The sequence below is a fragment of the Rattus rattus genome, chromosome 2 (assembly GCF_011064425.1).
Source record: "Rattus rattus isolate New Zealand chromosome 2, Rrattus_CSIRO_v1, whole genome shotgun sequence".
Taxonomy (NCBI): Eukaryota; Metazoa; Chordata; class Mammalia; order Rodentia; family Muridae; genus Rattus; species Rattus rattus.
Genome location: NC_046155.1, coordinates 216,263,411 through 216,278,961, shown reverse-complemented (window position 1 = coordinate 216,278,961; position 15,551 = coordinate 216,263,411). Strand labels below are relative to the sequence as shown.

At 41.7% G+C, this 15,551-nt stretch overlaps 1 protein-coding gene across 1 annotated transcript in view; it reads left to right on the top strand.

Moving 5' to 3' along the window:
* Positions 1-7,662: 7,662 nt before the first annotated feature.
* The window catches only part of Bclaf1 (BCL2 associated transcription factor 1), a 28,965-nt gene continuing 21,076 nt past the window's right edge, over positions 7,663-15,551 (top strand). The window contains 3 exon segments of the mRNA XM_032894933.1: positions 7,663-7,795; positions 13,085-13,222; positions 13,539-13,642. The gene's annotated coding sequence lies outside the window, so the exon portion shown is untranslated.

The following is a 15,551-nucleotide window of genomic DNA, read 5'->3' as shown; positions in this document are numbered from 1 at the left end:
AATAAGCGACCCCTGCAGGACTCCCAGCCGATTTACCAACTAGTGCCTGACATTCCAGTTTAAACCATGTTTTTAGCCCAAGCCATGTTGACATAAAAAAAAAAAAGTAATTGTGAATTGTAGGATGATGCCATTATGCAGCAAGGGAAAAGTCTAGGAAGGGGAGGAATCAAGATGAGATGATGGAGGAAGATGATTCCAAGCCAGGAGGTCTAGGTCAATTTTATCTTGTCTAGGTGGGCGGTTCCTATCTTTATTAATTGGCAGTGAATTCATTCTGTATTGTGGATTGAGAATTTAACATGTAAGTCTAATTGCTAACTTACAAGTTTCTGGAACTTTGATTTACCGGGCTAAAGAGGACAGTGTGTGAAAGAAATGGCTGAGAGAGAGGCAGTTGGAGCATGCGGTGCGGATCTGGTTCTGTTGCCCATGTGGAGAGCAGGGCCTGCAGAACAGGGGGTGTGTGTGTGTGTGTGTGTGTGTGTGTGTGTGTGTGTGTGTGTGTGTGTGTGTGTGTGTGTTGTGTGTGTAGGAGTGGTAACTACCACCAGGGACAGTGCAGAGAGGGCGGCTAAAGGGGCAGCCTGGAGAGGGTGGTTTGTGGACCGCTTGGTAAAGTAGCAGCCGGAGTGAGTGGATCTGGCTTGTAGGAACTGATAGAAAATGCTCCTTTTTAATTTTTACCACAACAGTGGATTATTTTGCTGTTAGCATATTATTTTTTAATAACACCCTGTAATTACGTATGTCATGATAGTCTATGGGGGTGAAGAACACTATGGATTTAATTAACTAATCCATTTCTCTCATCTTGAATCTCTGGGAACATAAGTTGACTTTGTCAGTTTGGGCTGCTAGAAAAACGTCTATATGGGGGTTGGGGATTTAGCTCAGTGGTAGAGCCCTGGGTTCAGTCCCCAGCTCCGAAAAAAAGAAAAGAAAAGAAAAAAAAAAAAACCTATATGCTGCATTCCTTTCAAACAGAAGGCACTCATTGCTCAGTTCTGGAGCCCGGACGCCTGAGAATGGGGTTCCAATGTGGTTCCCTTCTGATTTGTAAACTGCTACTTTCTCGTGCCCCACATACGAAAAGAAGTCACTAGCTCTCTGGACCATCCTGCTAAAGACATGAGTTCTACTCACGAGGGTGCCTCTCTCAAGAGCAAATCACTATCCTGAAGTAGCAACTGGGAATATTACATTACCAAGGGAAATTCCACAGACCTTTGTGGGAGACACAAGTCTTTAGTCGACTGCAGTAATCTTGTCTTGTTTTTCTGCTGTCTTGTGTTCTTTAGTACCTGCAGTATGACGCCTGTTACACAGCAAACATCGTAGGACCCAGAAGTCCCGCCTATATACTCTCTGCCCAGCAATTGGTCCCTGGCCTTCTTTATTGACAAATCAAGGACCAATTGGGGAACAGCGCTTCTCCTTTCAAACCCCCAACAACAACACCTCTCGGGCCTAGCATTTATATACCCCCTCAAAAGTCCTTTGAATTCCGGATGTCGCACAATCACAGAAACTATCTGCAGCTGACAAAATCATGCCTCTGCTAGAGCTCAAGGCAATTCAGCGTTAGGTGCTGTGGACGATTGAGGCAGCCCCATATTCCACACCTGGGATTAATATGAGAACGGACTCCCACAATCTTTCTGTGTGTTTTTTAAAAATAAACCAAAATTCTTACTGCAGGATATTTTGCAGAGACTTTTTAACTCTGTCCCTGGACTCCATGAGATGAAGGATCACAAGATGGCTTAGGGGACAAATCACTATGTGAAGAAAATGTTTACCAAACTAAGACAAGCACCTTGGAATGACTGAGAGGAAAGGGTTTTATTCCCCATGGATAATATATATGTTTGTCTATTCGTTTCAGCAGACTTCCCCAATATTGTGTATATTTACCAACTGATTCGTGTCTTATTCCTATTGTCTTATCTTTGTGAGTCGTCTCCTCCCCTCGTGTCTGTGTGTACATGTATGTTGGTACAGGGTCTTGCTATGGAACTCAAGTCGGCCTTTTACCTATCCTCCTGCCTCAGCTTTCTTAGTGCTGGAATCGCAGACATGAATCACCAAACTTGGCTTTAACATATACTTTAAAGTAAAATTCCAACTTAAATGTTTTGTTAAGATCCAGTGGTTGTGTAGCTGGCATTAAGAAACATGTTATGCCACCAGTGGGTAATGAGCTGGTCTTAATTTATACCAAAGACAATGGGAACTAAATTATGTTTCTCCCAGTGACTTTTACTTTTTGCTTCCAATTTTTCAGAGTATGTTGCCAACTGGTTCCCTGTAAGTAAATCATAAATGACCAAAATTAACTATTTGTGTGGTGTTCGTTTCAGGACAAATTTTAGGCACGTAAATGGACGTTTCCAGAAACGAGCATCCCGTCTTGTGCGCAACACAGCGATGCATGTGCCACTGCCAGGATCTCTTCTTGAATGACACAGAATGTGGCACGCCGAGGGAGCTGTCAAAATGGGGGCACTTGTCAGAACAGCCACGACTCCTTCTCAGTCTTGAGGTACGGTCATGGGAGCCATCCACAGTGGCAGCCGCTCCTCTCCAGCTTCCCCAAGCAGCTTAGAGACCGAGCCTCAGCAAAGCTGCCTGCAGCCAGGAAGGTCTTTCCATTCTAACCCATGGTCACAATGCAGAGAAGAGGGGCTGGAAAAACCCCCCACCAATCACTGAACAGGAAAACCCACCAATCCCTGAGGTCTCCAAGCTCAGACGTGAAAAGTTACCAATCCTCACTCTGAAAAGTTCAGCCTCCTAAGAAATCCTACATAAGTCCCGCCCTTTGTCTGGTTCGCTGTTGTCCACTCAGAGAAGCAGGAGCAGTCACCCCGGTTCATCTCTCTCCCTCCTGGATCTGTCTCTCCAATAAATCTCTTTTATGAGCCTTGCTGCCTGGCGTGACTTTCTCATTGGAAGAAGCCAAGAAGCAAAGAAGGGGCAGGGCTGAGGCTCCTGAGCTCCCGGGCTCAGCTGGGGATTCCCTCCCTGGGAGCTGCACCGCCTCTGCTGAGGAGGCTTCTCAGAGCTGTGTGGTTCCAGAGTCCACAGGATTCTTTTCCATCGGAGCAAAGTTACACATTCTTTCGTGTATTAAGAGAACAGTGGCCCAAGGCTGGTGGAAGAATTCAGTTGTCTGGGTGTGCGCCTAACACATACAAAACCCTGGGATCAATCCCTAACACTAAAGTTTTTTTTTTTTTTAAAACAAAAAAAGTTTGAAAAATTAAAAAAAATTTCTATAATAGAATTAAAATATTGATTAGCCAGATACCAATACAACAAGTTTTATTATTGAGTTGTTTTTTTTTGAAACAGTCTCACTGTGTAGCTCTGACTGTCCTGGAGCTCACTAGGCAGACCAGGCTGGCTTCAAATTCAGAGATCACTCTGCCTCTGTCTCCTGAGTGCTGGGATTGTGGATTTACAATTAGCTGTTTAATCCCACTTTTGGTCCTGAAAATGTTTTCTCATCAACAGAACACCTAAGCATTACATTTCCCTGGTGGTCATATATGTAACAAAACGATGTTGAGAAATGGCTTGCACATTATTATGGTTTTTGGTTTGTTTGTTTGGTGTTTTGAGGTAGGATTTCTCTGGTTATCCCTGGCTGGCCTTGAACTCACAGAGCTCTGCCTGCCTCTGCCTCTTGAATACTGGGACTAAAGGCATGTGATACCACTACCCAGCTATGTTTGCCTTTTATGTTCAGTAGTTTCCACTTTTAACTGTTTCCAAGGTACAGACTGAGTTCATAATTTTCTGATCATTCTATGTTAAGATAATTTTTCCACCTTTTATATTTATTCCCATGGTTTGTGGAATTTTTCTTTGCTTGTTTTTAGTCTTTTATTTCTTCTTTAAGTAATACTTACCAAAGGGCTAGGAATTAATTGGGAAGGTCTCTACATTTTAGCTTACATTGAAAGTTTGTCTTAAATCAAGAAAAACAGAAATTGAAGCAAACTCACGATTTGTTTGTATCTCTGGCTAACCTGCTATTTGCTTTTTTTTTTTTTTCGGGCTGGGGACCAAACCCAGGGCCTTTAAGCTTCCTAGGCAAGCGCTCTAACCACTGAGCTAAATCCCCAACCCCGCTATTTGTTCTTTAGGCCAGGCTGGCCTTGAGTTCACAGGAATGCCCCTGCCTCATCCTCCTGAGAGCTGAGATTATTGGAATGTACCTCCATGCTCAGAGATGTTTGTTACATGTTTGAGACCTTACCATGCACCTTTCGCGTACACCCTTCTGCAAACGTGTGTTTCCCACCACTGAGACCTAGATCTGGGAGCTGGTTCTCTCTTCTCAGCATAAGATACTGTAATGAGCGGTTTGTGTAAACTTTATACTTCCTTCTACTTGCCTCCTTACCCAGTGCTGCTTGCTCAGGCATTGCTGCCTTTCTCCTGCCCTTGGTTCTGGGACTTAACTCATCCTTGCAAGCTAAATTTTAAGTTTCAAAAGCAGAAGTGCTTTGCTCTGTTTCTAACCCTCTTGTGGTCGATATTCTTGGTTGTCAACTTGATTACATCTGGACTCTAATTAAAAAATGGAGGGCACACCACTGAGGGACTTTTGCTTAGTTTGAAGTAGGAAGGTCCACCTCTAACCCAAACCTTGAGGTGGGACTACACATGCTTTTAAACTGGGCCAGACCTTCTGTAGGAAGCCTTGATAAGGACTTGAAGAGGGAAGCTTTTGCTCTGTGCCTGCTTTCTTTTGCCTTGCTGGCAAGCCCACTCCTTTCCTGGCATTAGAGCCTACTTCTTCTGGATTCTAGCATCTGCCAAAGACCAGCTGGGACATCAAGCCTCGTGGACTGGATTCTGGATTTTGGGACTTTCTGTTCATAGCCAGCCATTGCTGAACTAGGTAGACCACAGCCTGTAAGCCTAATAAATTCTAATAAATCCCCTTAATATATATATTAATTATATATTAGTTAATATATAACTTATATATTAATAAAGTAATATATAATAAAAGTACTGTTGCTGTAGAGAACCCTAATACACTTCTAACACCCAGATTACAGGTTTCAGTAAATCACTGGTTCTTATTTATGCTAACCCCTACAGATTTTGTCTCTAAGTGTGTAGAGACTGACACATGTCCATCTCTGTGCTGGAGAGTGAATCTAGGGCCTTGAACATGTTAGGCATGTGCTCTACCACTGAGTCCTATTCATAGCCTGGTGACCTTCTAAAATAATAGGGTTATTCTTATAAGGTCAATCTTGAGGTGTATCATATTCTAAGAAAAATCATTAGGGTTTGTTAACATCCATGGTCTCTTCATGGACTAGGTTGAAATTTTTTTCTGAGACAGGGTCTCATGAACTCTGGTTATTTACAAACTTGTTGTGTAGCTGATGAGCAGACACTATAAACAATAATTCACTAACTTATTAGTCATAAAACATTACTGCAGCATTCTTTTGTAATTAGTAAGGTTGGCAACTTTATGATCAATATATTTTTCAAGAAATATAGTTCTTCTTGAAAAATTTTCTATTTTTAGGAAATGCCCAAATTTCTATTTGGACCTTTCTACCTATGATGGCTTTTCAAGTTTTGAAAAATCAACCAACAAAATGAATGTCTGTTAAACAAGAACCTTAAAGCTTGGTTTAAAAAAATGTTTATCAAACAAATCTAGTTCAATTTTTATTTCTTTAAGAAGTTATTCACTTATTGTTTACATAAGTGTTATGAAGTGGTTCAATGCTCCAACTCCCTGTTGAGTTCAGAGGACATCCTTTCAGAATCTGTTCTCTTTCTGCTGTGGAGTTTTTGCCAGAGAAGACTGCTTGGACCCCAGTTTAGGATAATGGAAATCTTTACAAGCTGGTTGGGAGTTTCAGATCCCAGTGTGTAGTCCTCGGCCTTTCCCAGGGTGAGCTTTCAAGTACAGAAACCAGGTTCTGGGTTGACATACTTCATTTAACAAAAGCAGTTAACTAGAACTGAACTACAGAATCCAAAACTCAAGCTTAGCACACATACACTTTCCCAGAACTATAGAGCTTGATGAATTAGTTCTTGGTTTTCATTTTGGCAGATAGTACTGCCTATGTGCTGAGTTTTACATCCTGAATGGTACTTCCATCATGAAGTCAGTAGTCTTGGGCCCTGTTACACTTCTGTAACATAATGAACTTCTGTTCATATAGGGATTGAACTCAGGTTGTATCAGGCTTAGCACCAAGTTCCTTTACTGAATGAGTTCCTTCAGAACCCCAACTTGTCTGTTAGACATCCATTTACTTAGTTGCTTGTTCCAATGTCTTCCTTCTTTGGTAGCCCATTGATTTATTTGAGGTCATAGTTAGGATTGGAAGGCGTACTTCTGTGGTTGAGCAATTATGTAGCATATACCAGGCAGGTCTGGGGTTCAATCCCCAGTCCAGGGGATTCATGCCTTAGATGAAAAGGTCACTTTTCAACACATACTAGAATTGCACATGACTTAGTAGCTGCAAAATGATTAATTTTGGTGTCTTGAATAGATTAAGAGGTATTGGCACCTGCTGTCTCATTAATGTAGAGTTGCGATGCCTTTTTGTTTCATTTAAATACAGTTCACCTACTTGACAAATATTTTCTGAGCTCCCACCTAATGCTTTAGACCTACCAGGGTCCAGTGTACTCCACAGATCGTAGCTTTTACCTTTAGAGTGGGGCTGGGTGCAGAGCAGATAGCCCAATTAAAATACAATAAAAAACTAGAATTCATTGGAAAGTCAGATACTTCCACTGTGTGGTGATCTGGATTGTGAGGGCAGACCGCCCTGAACAGGGTTAAAGATCAGAATCAAACTCTAATGCTGAACTTAACTGACAGGCTGCAAATGGCAACTCTGAAGTCCCTCAAGGAATTTAACGTTGTCCCATAACATCAAACCGTAATAACGGTTCTACTAAGTAGTCCCGCTTTGATAAAAACAGCTTGAAGGTCTGCAATTTGCTTCAAATCAATCCTGGCTTGCTTATTTATGATTCTGGTAGGTCCAGTTAGGGTGTGAGGTTTCCGGATAGGTGCCAACCTTGAGAAAGCCCCAGGGGCCAGGCTTCAGCGTCCGGGAAGCTAGGAGCTATCCCATGACGCAATCGCCCAGACGACAAGTCTCAGGACGGGCCAGGAGGCCGAGTTAACAGGAAGCGACTCGGGACTCGGCCGAATAGGTACAGGGAGTTTAGCCCTTTAACAGTCGGGCAAGGCGTCGGAGGAACGCGGCGCTTCCGGGCGGACGCAGTTGCGTCGTTGGTTTTCCGGCCGGTTTCCTCAGTGAGAGTGCTCCTGACGTGCCGCCGTCTCTGAATGACCCCGGCTCGTTAAGTGCAGTTCACAAGAAGGGCGACACTTTAAATTCCTTGGGACAAGAGTCTCTTTAGGACAAGGCCGAGAAGTCAGCACCTAAGAGCGGCCCTTCGAGGCCCTTCGGCTCCCGGCCGGGCCCTGGCCCCTACCCCTGCCGGCTACATCTTCTCGCGAGATCAGCCACGCGACTTCCCAGAAAGCCTTGGGCTACAGCTCAACAGCGGTTCTAGAGCCGCGCCTGGGCGGGACGGTGGGAGGGGCCTGCCTAGATATTTAGCGGCACTGAAGGCCACGCCCCAAGTCGGAAGTGACGGAGCCGAGCTAGCGCGACGAGGCCACCTCTATGGTCTTCCTCTCCTTCTGGAGTCGGGAAATGGCCGCTGTGTAGTTACAGCGGAGGTAAATCCCGAGAATCGTGCTTCGGCGTGTCAGGTAGGCCTTGCGCTGCATTCCAGTCACTCAAAAGAAAAAAAAAGTCGAGGAGACAGGACCGTTGGGTGTTGAGAACTCTCGTGCGTGGTGACGGGTCGGCGGCGAGAAAGGAGACTCGCCCCCCCCACCCCCCCACCTCCGAGCCGTTACTTGTGCGTTTTCCTCGTCACCTCCTCGGGTTTGGAAGGCGCCGCGGGCCGCAGGGGTGGGGGATGGGGAGCTGGCGCGAAGAGCGGGCCTGGCTGCGAATCTGGCTCGGGTTCCGGAGACCGTGAGGCCTTCGCGTGCGCTTGTGCATGCGCGAACCTCTCTCCAACCCTTCCCCCCACCGCTTCAGACGGGACTCCTGCGCGCGCCCGCTGTTGGGCTCTGCGCACGCGTGCTTTTTTCCTTTCTTTCCCTGCCCATGGCAACGCCGCCGCGTGTGTTGGCTTCGGAGCCGGCTTGTCGTTGGCCTTGGGGGAGGTGTCTTCCTTCCTGGCCTAACCTTGGGGGCTTGGACCTGCGGCAGTGTTAAGCGAGAGGATCAACCACGTAGTGCGTGGGAGTTACGCTGCCTTCCTCGCCTCTGTCGGTTTAGGCCCGGTTTAATCAGATGGAGGCTTTTGATCTGTTGCTTATAGCCGACCTGCCAGCACCTGGGTGTTGGCGCCAAAGTTTTTCGTTTTGGCTCCCTATCAGCTCACTCTGTCCTAGACGATCAGTCGGTGCGTAGTTACTGTTTCTAGCGGGCTTTTGGTCTTAACGAGTGCGTCTGAGAAGGGCCCTTTCTCAGTAATCCGAGCGCTGACATACCATTTTTAGTAAGAGTTGGCACTCCTTAGAAATTCAGGATATTGGCAGCGGTGACTGGTGGGATCGGAAGAAAAGTTGAGGTTATAGTTCTGTCACCCAGCGCTGGCCTCGAGTAGTGGGATAATAGTTTTTCGTCACTACTTCGGACCCCTCTGCGTTTTAAGGATTTGTTTTCTTGGTCTGGGGAGTGACCAGAATATTGGACTTCTGTATCCCAGACGAGCTTCTTGGGCCCTAGTGGCTTCGGGTTCTCCATTTATTTACGTGTTTGGGTTATAGATGTGCAAATTCATGCCTAACAATTTTTAGGTTTAATAGTCAAAGTCGAGGAGTAGTACTTTCTACGTTTTTTTATTTTAGTTTTTCAACTAGAATTGAAAAGGAAAAAAGACAGAAACTGAAAGTGAATATACCTAAAACTGATGAAAACTGTTAGTCACTTCACAGATATCCTGTTGCTACAGCACATATATATTTTTCTTACATTAAAAGGGAAACGTAGAACAAAATGTCTTGTCCTCACTGTGAGCTTGCATTCTAGATTAGCCCTAACTGGAATAGTTGGTAGTTAGGCAATAAAGGACTTTTAAAGATTTACCAGTTTATCTGCATTTTTGAGTGTGATTCTAACCAAATTCAGGGTAGTATGATGGGAAGTGCCTCTCTAAAGCAGGTCTTGGTAAAGAACAGGTTTCCAGGGTTGAAGTAACAGGCTCCAGCCACCACCCCAGTTTATGTGGTGCTGAGAATCAAACCTGGGGCTCTGTGCTTGGTGGAAAGCTGGCAGCCGAGCTCTGCTCTGGTGTTGACTTTTGTCCTAGAAGACAAGTTAGTTTTAGTACTTGAAAGCCGATCTGGAAAAAGCACTGCTCAGTGACTAGGCTAGTTAGTATCTAGTTGAATTGGTTTAAAAACTTAATGTGGGGAGCAAACTAAGCTGCATAAAATTATCTTTGATGTAAAAGAAGTGGAGAAAGCATTGTTTTCCAGTTGTTTATACATCTTTGATTGGTAATTCTCAGGAACTGTGTTTGAAATCATTGATGGAACACTATCCACTATCTGAAATCTGCTGTGTAGTTTTCATGATTGGTTAATGAGAAAATCTAGAAGACCAGTGTATCTATCTCTGGGTAATAATTGTAATGGTTAATAAGAGATTCTAGAAGATCAGTGTATCTCTGGGTAGTAATTTTAAGTAATTGTGGTTTGAAGCATTATTGGTATCTAGCATCTTAATATTAAAAGTAACTGAGTATTTCGGTTATAGGCATTTAATATTTTTGACTTAAGATTGAAATTCAGTCAGACCATGAACTTCATAAGTAATAGTACTAACCTGAACTTGTTTAATGTTTTAGGGCTTTTTTTTTTTTTTTTAAGATTTATTTTATTTATGTGAGTACACCGGTGCTGTCTTCAGACACACCAAAAGAGGGCATGGGATCCCATAACAGATGGTTGTGAGCCACCGTGTGGTTGCTGGGAGTTGAGTTCAGGTTCTCTGGAAGAGCACCCAGTGTCCTTAACTGCAGAGCCATCTCTCCAGCTCATTTTAGGGCTTTCTAACACCAATTTTGCTTAATTTATCATTTCTCTATTTTTGTAGGGGGAGCCCTAAAAGGTGAAAAATTTAAGGCTGCGTAAGCCAGGGAGTGGCACAGCTTGGTTTAGAATGTGCTGTGGTTCTTAGTTCATTTTTAAAAAGAAGAAAGAAAGAAGAGAAAAACAGGGTGATAAGTAGATGGAGCAAACTAAATGTGTCACTAATCTGTTTTGCTTTTAACTAAGGAAGGTTTTTGGTACAAAAGTAAAGTAGCCAGGTATATTGGCTGAACCTCTAATCTCAGCACTCAGAGGCAGACAGGAGGGTCTCTGTGAGTTTGAAGCCAGCCTGTCTGTCCACAGAGTGAGTTCCAGGATAGCCAGGGGTACTAAATAGAGAATCCCTGTTTCAAAAAAACCAAATAAACAGGCAGCTAAGTAATTGATTCCCATATTCTGCTCATTTATTTACAGAATTTTGTGTTTTGTATTTTGTTTTTTGTTCCTCCTGCAATACATTTTAAATCAAACTTGTGGAACATTTTATTCAACATTACTGGAATGATTTTTTTTTTCTTTTTCTTTTTTTCGGAGCTGGGGACCGAACCCAGGGCCTTGCGTTTGCTAGGCAAGCGCTCTACCACTGAGCTAAATCCCCAACCCCTACTGGAATGATTTTTATAGAAAACTTGTTAATGTTGTAGTGAAAACGTAGGTGTAAGCTTAAATAGACAAGTTTTTGAAACAAATTTATAGATAGCCTTTAGAAAACCTGTAACAAACAAGGCTAAACAAATTATAACTAATGTCAGAGCACTTACCATGTTCCAGCTTAGCCTTTTCTATTTATTATCTACCATAAACTTGTAAATACCTTATTTTAGACCTTTAGAAATTAAAGACTGAAAGAGATTAACATACCTAAAGTTGAGTTGTCATTTAATGATTGAGCCTAATTGAGTATTAGCAGTCTACTTTTCTATTTTAAAAGATGTGATGGTAGTAATTTGCTTTAAATTTCGGTCCTAATGTTGCTGAATAAAGACTTGGCTTAATTATGTTAGAAATCTACTTTGAACAACTTCATGTTAGAGGGGTGTTTGTTTTTAATTTTGTTGTTTTGAGACAGGTCTAATTGATTAGCCCTAACTAACTTAGAACCCACTATATATAGACTGAGGTGGCCTTGAACTTGTTGAAATGCTCTAGTCTTTGCCTTCTGAGTCCTGGGACAAGAGACTGGATTTATAGATGTGATGCAATGTCTTTAAAATTTGTTTTCTTTTTAATTTTTTGAGGTACTCCAGGCTGGTCCTTTCTCCTGCCTCCCAAATGCCTGTGTCACCAAGCTTGAAGGACATTTTCTTTAATCACTTGTTTTCTAGCTACTCTTACACATTACTCCAAAAAAAAGTTTCTAAGATATTTCTGGATTCGTTGGTTCATTTATTTGGCTTTTTGAGACAGGGTTTCTCTATGTAGCCCTGGTTGTCCTGGACTCACTCTGTACACCTGGCTGGCTTCCAACTCAGAGATCTGCCTGCCTCTGCCGCCCAAGTGGCGGGATTAAAAAAAAAAGGCGTGCACCAACACCACCCAGCCCAGCCTGGATTTTAATTTTAAAGACAAAACATGGCTTATTTTGTTCTGAGTTCCGTACTGTGATGAATCAGATAAAGATTCTCTCTTTACAGCTGGAGTCTTTTGTTTGTTTTGATTTTTCTAGACTGGGTTTCTCTGTGTAGCGCCTGCTGTCCTGGAACTCACTCTCTAGACCAGGCTGGCCTTTAACCCAGAGGTCCTCCTGCCAATGCCTTCCGTGTGCTGGGATTAAAAGTGGGAGCCCCCACTGCCTGGCTTTAATTAGAGTTTTCTAGTGGGTTGAAATAGAGGGAAAGTTTGGCATTTTATACTTTAATATTTGAGTTCTAGCCATGTCAGGCACGTGTGAGTGTAGTGCACAAAGCACTGACGTTTGTCTGGAGAGTTCAGTCAATTCTGGATCACACTTTATAGTCTGTGACTGTGTGCCCCAGAAATCACAAACATCTTTCTGTTTGCCCCCAACAAGTCCATCTCCCAGATGCTGTTAGAGTTTGGGGTTTCCACTTCCATATTCCTTATTTTTGCACCAAATCCCACTTGAGGTTTTGGTTTCATAACTATAAATTCCCAGATGAAGGGCAGTAACTATTTAAGGAATATTGACATATTTAGTTTTAACTATTTCTTCTTTGTATTTCCAAAATAGCATTTTAAAATTTGATCATTACACAGATTCGGGTATTTTTAGTTTATGAATACTTTGAGTGCTAGCCTCTTAATGTCAGCTATGTATTTTTAAGTTTAATTTCTGTTCTGATGGTTTTTGATCTTTGCATATAACTGATAATCTCTATTATTTGCAACTTTGTAACCTTTTCAATGTTGATAACTGCATAACATTAATTTATTTAATAGTAATGGCCAGTTAACTTAGGAGTATTAATCCCCTATAGACTTGTGTCATTGCTGCCTGTTTCTTAGATGGTTAACCAGATACCTTTGTAAGACTTTTTGTTACTGTGGTTGCAGTTGAAGGAATTCTTAAAAATTGGTTTTAGATAAAAGGACGTTGTTAAAAAATGAGCAGAATATTAAGCTGTTGTAAATGTTACAAAATATAGCATTATGAATATTGACTACAGGTTAGATTGACATTTGTTCTGTAAAGGTCAGGTGACTGCAGGTATCAGTTACATGGTACTCTGCTGTGTTGTGACTAGAATGTTTTTGTTTTGTTTTTTCTATGTTGACATTTGCATGGAATCTCTTGTAGCCTAGGAATTCCGAACTCACTGTATAACTGAGGATGAACTTAAACTGATTGTCTGCCTTCTTGACCCAATTAGTGGATTATAGGTGTTATCGTTGGCTTAATTATTTTATTTTATGTTTGTCTGTATGTAGGTCTGTACAGGTCCTGCTTGTTGCTTTTGGAGGTCAGAAGAGGGTGTCAGAGACCTTAGAGCTGGAGATAGAGCCAGGGGACGTGATTGACCATTGGGTTCTGGGAATTGAGCAGTCCTGGGGAGAATAGACTACCCAGTGAGCCATATTTCTGGCCTCTTTTATCACATAGGCTGTCACTACATCATTGCTTAGGCTAAACTCAAAACCACCAACCTCCTGTTTGGCTAGGATTGTTTGCCACTGTGCTCACCTTGTTAAATTGTTACGATCAAATGTTTCTGATTTCCCAAGGCAGGCAAGGTACATGCTTATAATTTCAGTACTGGAGAGGTCAAAGTGGAAGAAGTCAGTTTGGGCCACATAATTTATTGGTACACCCAATATTTGTATTATAACCAGTGCATACTGGTTTACCATAAACTCAAAACTCTTTTTATTTAATTTTTGCTAGGAATTTGAATTTAGAGTTTAATTTCCTATAACATTCTCTACAAGAAGAATCTTGGCAGTATCTTAAAGACATCACTGACTTCTGGATCCTGTATAAAGCCCAAGGTAAAAGCCATTTATGTTCTCTAGGTTTTACTTTTGACTAAATTGAGAAGATTGACTTCAACCTAAATCAGATGAAGTAAGTAAGAGTGTTGTTGTAAACTGACCTTGAAGGTGTAGCCCAAGAAGTAGGGTGCATGCCTAATATGCAGGAGGCCCTAGGTTTCAACCTCTAGTGCTAATAAAGTTGCCTAGAACATTTCTCCTTTTTCTTTTTCTTTTTCTTTTTCTTTTGGTGGGGAGTGTGTTGGTTATCTTCTGTAAACTCAGATTTTGAGTTTTAAGAAAAAAATTTTTTTTCATTTCTCCATTGTATATTACCTTTTTTTTCCCCACTTGTATAAATAAGATTCAGGACACAAAATGCCATTTAGAAACAAAACAACCACAGCTGCCATCCTTTGAGACAAGGTCTTGCTGTGTAGCCCTAATGGATACCTGGTACTGGGATCACTCTCCTCCTCATTGTGCCCAGGTCAATCACTTACTTAACTTACTGTGTTCTAGAACTTACAATGTAGACCAGGCTAGTCTTGAACTCACGGGGATCCACCTGCTTCTGTGTTCCAAGTATTGGGTTAAAGGCCCGTGCCTTCATTCTTGGCTTAACTTTTTATCTTCCTAGTACTACTTTATAATAACCTCAAACTCTAAATAAATATCTTCAAAATTATTTAATGAGATTAAAATTTAAATATGTGAGAAACACAGGCCTTTACAAAATTAATAAATTGAGTCTTAGAGACATGATTATTTATTTTGACTAATAGGTTAGAAATTTGGAAAGTTAAACAGTTGGCACTTGACTAACATTGAACTGAGGCTGGCCAAATGGTTTAGCATTAAAACACTTGCTGTGCAAGTCTTAGAACCTCATTCACTTTCCTGAGCTGGAGGAGGAGAGCCAACTGGAGAGCTTTATAAAGTCTGATTTTTTTTTTCTTTCACATGTAGACTGCCACTAAACACACATATAACATTAAAAAATAAATTGGGCTGGAGAAATGGCTCAGCAGTTAAAAGTAATTACTGCTCTTCCAGACAGAGGACATGGGGTTGGAGTTCCAGCATCCACACTGCAGCTCACAACTCCCTATCCAGGCATGCATGTGGCCACATATGCAGGCAGATCATCCATTACATAAAATAAAAATTTCAATAAATGAACTGAATTTTCAGTTTTCCCTATACATGCTAAGCAATTCGGTGCTTAGTTCTTGTTTCCTGTTAGCAATGAGCCTCCTACCTAATGCTTGCTGAGCAAGTGTCCTACTGCAGAGCTGCCGTGTCACTAACCTCTATCTCCTTCTCTCTCTTCTACATACTAGGTTTTAAGTGGCCCAGGCTGCTCTTGAGCTCATGTTAGCCTGTATAGGTTTTGAACCTGAGATACTTCTGAGTAAGAGTGCTGGTCACCATCTGGGATAGCTATGTGGATGACTTAAAAAAATTTTAGCAGTTTGAAAAAATTTGTAGACCATAAGAAATAATAATTCTAGTTAAAATTTATGAATGTAGCACACTGGTTCATTTGCTATAGAAAAATAAAAGCATACAGAGATGATGCATTAAATAGTGGCTTCACTAACTTTGGTACATACTATAATTCACAATTACTTTCTGTTATTATAAGCGCATATGTAGTGAGTGGCCACTTAACAGTTAATGCTGATATCTTCATGTGAGCAGTTTTCATTAATAATTTTTGTACTGTATTTTTTTTTCAGCATACAACATAGCTATAATGTGCCAGTTTTGTTATCAGTAAGGCTTTGGTCAGCACTAAGCTATAGTATTTAAGTTTTGGAACAATCAGAGGTTGGTTGTACATAAATTTGTACATGTGTTGGTTATTGTTCATGCTACCTATTGTTAATGGTAACTTACATGGTGAAATAAGATTTTTTTATTT